Source organism: Fukomys damarensis, unplaced genomic scaffold, assembly GCF_012274545.1.
Source record: "Fukomys damarensis isolate Sample0158 unplaced genomic scaffold, DMR_v1.0_HiC HiC_scaffold_2, whole genome shotgun sequence".
NCBI lineage: Eukaryota > Metazoa > Chordata > Mammalia > Rodentia > Bathyergidae > Fukomys > Fukomys damarensis.
Genome location: NW_022900914.1, coordinates 38744126 through 38751198, shown reverse-complemented (window position 1 = coordinate 38751198; position 7073 = coordinate 38744126).

Here is a 7073-nt window from a genome sequence, read left to right as displayed (position 1 = left end):
CGAGGGCGGCACTCAGGCTGGGTGGGGCTGGGCGCGGGCGTGGTACGGCCCAGAGGTGGTCCGGGTCCCAGCCCGGCAAGGATGGGCTGGAAACGCGGTGCCTTGTGCAGACCCTACCTGGTGATCCTGGTGTACCACCTTCACTTTGTCTCTTCACCCCTTCGAAACAGTACTCAAAACAGAGGTGCTTGAAAGTTTTCTTTACTAAAGAGAGTGCAGTAAATTTTTCTTGGAGAGCATTTTGAGTCATTTTAGAGAGTGCAAGTGCAGTGCTCCATACCTTCTTCCAGCATCTGCTGGGAACAGATTACCGTGCACCCACCTAGAGGAAGACTACCACCCCATAGTAAATAACATAAAAATTCAGATGTGCCATCAGGTTTGTTTTACTGTTATTTTAACTTATTGGTTTTTAGCAGATTTTAGCACACTATATTAGAGGTGAGTGTTTAAAACTATCAAGAATCCAGTGGATGGGTGAGACACGGATATAAATAAACATCTAGGCAAGCAAATTACTGAGATCTCAGTGTTTTCTAAAGGGGGTGGAGAGCATAGTCTGCCATCTGGCCCTATACACTTACAAGATGGCAATCTTGAATTTTGCAATATAAATCTCCTTATCCCAAGTTAAAGTTCCCTAATGACATATGCTCAAATGCCAAACCTGCTCCAATACAAAATATTATGGTCCAGGGCCCAGGGATGTAGCTCAGAGGCTCTGCGCCTGCCTGGCAGGCTCAAGGTCCTGAGTTTGATCTACCCCCCCCACGCCCCTTGCCAAAACAAACACAAAATATATGGTCCAAAATTTATAAAAAATCACCGAATATTTGAAATTCTAGTCTCTGTAATCTATACTAAAACTGTCAATGAGAAAATCTGTAGCAAACCTTGTATGACCAATATTTTACCAACATGCAGTTTGAGATTATACAGAGTGAGGCAGATTGAGACTCTGAATATGAATCAGAGTTGGAATTCTAGGACTACTTTCTTTTTTTAGCCAAACACTTATTAGTACATTTTACGTATATACCAACAGTGGAGAAGGGTTCCTTTTCCCCCACAGTCCCCTACAGCTGGTTATTGGTTGATTTCTGGTTTTTTTGGTACTTTCTTTTTGTACTAGGGATCAAACTCGGGACCTTGTGCTTGAGAGGCAGGCAGCAGAACCACTGAACTAAATCCCTGGCCTTACTGGTACATTTTAAGCATACATAATGATAATACTCCTTGTAGTGAATTTACATCTGTATGCAATACATCCCGCCTCTTTTTCCCATGCCTTCTCCCTTCAAGCCCCCTCCCCTCCCTATATACAAAAGCTTTGTTTCCATTTTTGCCTTTTTCTACTTTTTTCTTATCCTTTCTTTCCTTTCTTCCTCCCTCCCTTGTTCCCCTTCTCATTTGAACAATTTATGCGTATTTCCCAGTATCTAACATACATTTTAGTCTTTATTTCCACTTTCAGTTTCTTACACAAGAGAAAATAATGCAGTATTTAATCATGTGTGTCTGATTTATTTCACTTAAAAGTATGGTCTCAAGGTCCATCCATTTAGCTATAAATGTCTGAAGCCCATCCTTCTTTATGACAGAGTAGTACTCCATTGTATAAAAAAACTCACATCTTTATCCATTCTTTGATTGATGGGCATTTGAGCTGTTACAAACGGGGCTGCTATAAACGTAGGTGTGCATATATCACTATGGTAGCATGCTTTTAATTCTTTCAGGAAGATACCAAGAAGGGGAATCGCTGGTCAAATGGAACCTGAAGTTTTAGTTTTTTGAGAAATCTCTGCACTGATTTGCACAGTGGTTGCACCAGTCTACACTTCCACTAACAGTGGAGAAGGGTTCCCCCACTTCACCCCACAGCCCCTCCAGCAGTTTGTTATTGGTTGATTTCTTGATAACAGCCATTGTTTCTGGAGAGAGATGGAATCTCAGTGTTTTAATTTGCATTTATTGAATGACCATGATGTTGAACATTTTTCATATATTTATTTGCTGTTTCTACTTCATCTGAGAAGTCTCTATTCATTTCAGGCGCTCATTTTTGGATTGGGTCTTTAAATTTGGGGGGGGTCTGATTTTTTTGATTTCTTTATATATTCTAGATAATAATCCTTTTTCTGATGAATAGCTGGTAAAAGTTTTTTCCCACTTTTTTGGGTTGTCTTTTCACTCTTTTGGTTCTTGCTGTGCATAAAAAGCTTTTTAATAAGATGAGGTCCCAGTTGTTGATTCTTTGGATATTTCCTGTGAAATCTGGGTTTTGTTCATGAAGTCTTTGCCAACTCCTATGTCCTCAAGCATTCTACCTATTCTCTCTTCCAGCAGCTTTAGTGTTTCTGTTTTAATATTTAGATCGTTGATCCATTTTGATTTTGATTTTATTTTTTTGATACCGGGGATCAAACTCAGGCCCTTGTGCTTTCGAGGAAGGCAATGGAACCACAGAGCCAACCTCCCACCCCCATTTTGATTTTAGATGCATGGTGAAAGATGTAGGTCTAGTTTCAATTTTTGGAAAATTTTTGGAATGTGTAAAGCCAGTTTTTCCAGTGCCATTTATTAAAGAGGCTGTCTTTATTCCAGTGAAGGTTTTTGACTACTTTGTCAAAGATAATGTGGCTGAATGTATTTGGAGTTGTTTCTCTATCTTCTAATGTGTTCCATTGATCCTCAGGTTTGTTCTTTTTTGCTAGTATCACGCTGTTTTTTGTTTGTTTGTTTGTTTTTCTTTTTCTTTTTTATCACATTAGCTTTGTAGTATAATTTAAAGGCAGGGGTTTTGATACCTCCTGTCTTGCCTTTGTTGCCCGGAATTGCCTTTGCTATTCTAGGTGTCTTCTGGTTCCAAATGAATTTTAGGATTGTTTTTCTAATTCTCTGAGATATTCTGTTGAGATTTTGATTGGGATTGCTTTGAATCTGTATAACAATTTTGGAAGTATGGCCATTTTCACTCTGTTGGTTCTTCCTATACAAGAACAGGGGATTACTTCCTTCATTAGGTCTTGTCTTGTCTCTTCCTTCCCTCCTTCCTTTTTTTTCTGAAACAGGGTCTCACTATGTAGTTCAGGCCGGCCTTGAACTTGTAGCAATTCTCCTGCCTCAGCCACCCAAGTGCTGGGATCACAGGCATGCACCACAATGCACCACAATGCCCAGCTAATTTCTAGGTATTTCTTTCTCTCTCTCTCTCTCTCTCTCTCTCTCTCTCTCTCTCTCTCTCTCTTTCTTTTCTTTCTTTTTTCTTGATGCTCTTGTGAAAGACGTATTTCCTTAATTTCTCTATGAGTTCGCTATTCATGTACAGGAATGCTATTGACTTTTGAGCATTGACTTTGTATCCAGCTATGCCACTGAATTTGGTTATCAAATCTAAAGTCTTTTTGTGGAATTTTGGGGGTCTTCTATGTAGACAGAGTATCAGGTCACTCACAAATAATGATAATTTAATTTCTTCCTTTCCTATCCTTATTCCCTTTCTTTCTTTCTCTTGTCTATTCTGTTCTGGCTAATGTCTCCAGAATTACATTGAACATGAATGGTGACAGTGGACATCCTTGTCTTGTTTTTTATTTTAGAGTGAAACTTTTCAGTTTCTGTCCATTTAATATGATGTTGGCTGTTGGTCTTTCATAGATAGCTTTTATCAGATTGAGATAAAGACCATCTATATCAATTTTCTGTAGGGTTTTTGTCATGAGTGTGTGTTGGACCTTGTCAAATGCTTTTTCTGCATCTATTGAGAGGATCATTTAGTTTTTGTCCTTGGCTCTGTCAATATAGTGTGTTTCATTTATTGAATTGTTTATATTGAAAACAATATATCCCTGCATCTCTGGGTTGAATCCTACTTGGTCATGGTGTATAACCTTGATTATTTCCTACATTCTGTTTGCCAGTGTGTTATTGAGGATTTTTGCACCTGTGTTTATTAGGGAGATTGGCCTGTAATTCTCTTGTTTGGTTGGATTCATCTCTGGTTTTGGTATCAGGGTGATGCTTGCTTCCAGGAATGAATTTGGGAGTATTGCTTCCCTTTCAATTTAATTAAAGAGTTTGAGAAGTAGCAACATTAGATCTCAAAATTTCTTGTAGAATTCATCAGTGAATCCATCAGGGCCAGGGCTTTTCTTTGTTGGTAGTTTTTAAATTACATTGGCTGATATTGGTTTACTTAGAATTTTTATATCTTCTTGATTCTCTTTTGGTAATTCAAATGTATCTAGGAATCTGTCCATTTCTTCTGTGTTTTTTATCTTATTAGAATACAGGTTCTCAAGTTAGGTACTAATGATCTTCTAGATTTCTGCAGGGTCTGTTTTGAATCCGCCCTTTTTATTCCTAATTGCATGGATGTGAGTCTTTTCTTTCCTTTTTTTTTTTTTTTTTTTTTTTTTTTTTTTGACCCTGCCCTAGAACTCACTATGTAGCCCAGGCTGGTCTTGAACTCACAGCAATCCTCCTGCCTCTGCCTCCCGAGTGCTGGGATTACAGGAGGCAAGCGCCACCACGTGCAGCTCCTTTTTTTTTTTTTTTTTTTTTAATATGATTGGCTAAGGGTCTGTCAATTTTATTTAATCTTTTAAAGAGCCAACTCTTTGATTCATTGATTGTCTGTAGTGTTTTTAGTCTCCATTAATTTCTGCTCTGATTTTTATAATTTTCTCCCTCATACGAGCTTTGGGCTTGACTTGCTCTTCTTCTTCTAGAAACTTGAAGTTCCACAATAGGTTGTTTATTTGAGCCCGCTTTGTTTTCCTGATATGGGTATTCACTGATATAAATTTCCCTCATAGGACTGCTTTCATTGCATCCTATGAGTTCTGGTATGTTGCATTGCCATTGTAGTTTAACTGTAGAAATTGTTTGATTTCTGCTTTAATTTCATCATTAACCATCTGGTTATTCAGGAGGGTGTTATTTAATTTCCATGTGTTTATGAAGTTCATGTGGTTTCTTGAGCCATTGATTTCCAATTTCATTGCACTATGGTCTGATAATATGCTTGGGATAACTTCAATCCCTTTGCATTTACTTAAGCATGTTCTGTGAGCTAGTGTGTGGTCTGTTTTGGAGAATGTCCCATGTGCAGTTGAGAAGAACGTGTGTTGTGATGTTGTGGGGTAGAACACTCTAGAATCATCTATTAAGCCCAAAGTTTGGTTCAAAAGTTTGATTCAGGGGCTGGGGATTTAGCTCAGTGGTTCTGGCTCCTGCCTTGAAAGTCCAAGGTCCTGAGTTTGATCCCCAGTACAAACAACAAAAAAAGTTTGGTTCAGTTGTAATATTTTGTTGTTGATTTTTTTTTTTGTCTAGTTGATCTGCCTATTTGTGACAGTGGGATATTGAGGTCCCCCATTACAACTGTATTTGTGCTTATTTGATTTTTCATGTAGGACTACTTTCATACATGAGAAAGCTCCCCTTCAACACAGTTTATAGTAGTTAGCAAAAGAGGCAAAGTTACTGATGATGGAAAAAGATTTGAATGGAGAAAAAGATCTGGAGTCCTGGATTAGGATCTATTTTCTCTTTCTTTAGGATCTATTTTCTGCAACTTGCTAGGTGATGTTAGGAGATAACTTCCTTAGACCTTAGTTTCCTTATTTATAAAAGTACTGTAATTGTTTCTCTTTCCTGTCTCACTTCTCTGTTAATTAGAGCCAAATAAAAGAATGTATGACATATCTAAAGAACACTTTATATAAGACAGGCGTGGTGGCACACACCTGTAATCCCAGGACTCAGGAGGCTGAGGCAGGAGGATCGCTGTGAGTTCGAGACCAGCCTGGGCTACATAGTGAGTTCCAGGTCAGTCTCAACTACAGAGTGAGACCCTGTCTCAAAAAACCAAAAAAAGAAGCACTTTATATAGATTAGCACTAATTATAACCACTGTCAGTGGGACTATCATTTTAGCAAAGTGTGAGACTGTCTCAAAAAACCAAAAAAAGAAGCACTTTATATAGATTAGCACTAATTATAACCACTGTCAGTGGGACTATCATTTTAGCAACTTGCTTGGAAATTAAATTTTACTTTAGTTTGAGGTGGTCGTCATTTGTATAGTTATAGTTATATTTCCAGAGTGTCCTGTTAAAATACAGATTTGTATTATAAACTGTCACTACCTTGGGTGTGATCAGTTTATGCAGTGGACTAGTTTCAAAACCACAGGATCCTACAAAAGAAATATTTTAAGTTTGACACTGTTCTGAGACCACCACACATGAAAGACCAAATGTAAACCTGGGTAACTGACCAGAGAGCACCAAGGCTGGGACAAGAAGTGCTGAAAAGGCTGAAAGTGCAGGAGCCAGGCTTTGCCCTCCTCATAGGTTACCTTGGGTCTCCATCTTGATTTGTAAAGGTTGATTTGTCTCAACTTTGTCATCTATAAAATATAGTAAACTCAGGTATTATCTCCACCATACAAGATTGATTTAAAAACTATCACAGTAGTCCTTTGATTTTGCTTACACCAAACCACTCAAAGCACCCACCCTGCCCCTGGTATCATATGTTTTCCCTTTACTCCCTAGCACTCACACACTCTTTGGAGGATTTTGTGCCCATGTTGGGCACTATGCATGCATGTTCCTTGAATCTAGCTTTAATTGGAGATGTCAGTTCATAGGTCTAGTTATATGGCTAATAAGACGTGGGTAAAAAAAAATTCTATATTTCTTATTTTTAATTAATTAATTAATTAATTTTTTGGTACCAGGAATTGAACTCGGGACCTTGTACTTGTGAAGCAGACAGTGGAACCACTAAGCTAAATCCCTGGCCCTATTCTATATTTCAAAGTTAAAATTTGACTGAATTTCCTAATAGAGCAACATTCAGTTTTTCAATAATTCAGCATTTATTAAGTTCTAGTCACGACTGTTTGGTGATGAACGAAACAGACATAGCTCTTATCCTTAAAGATCTTCCAGTTTGGAGGGGGATTTAGTGAACAGAAAGTGAATAGTCAAATCACTGAAAGATGGGGAATGTTGGGAAAGAAATGAACAGACTATGATGATTTAAAGAAATAAGGAGGA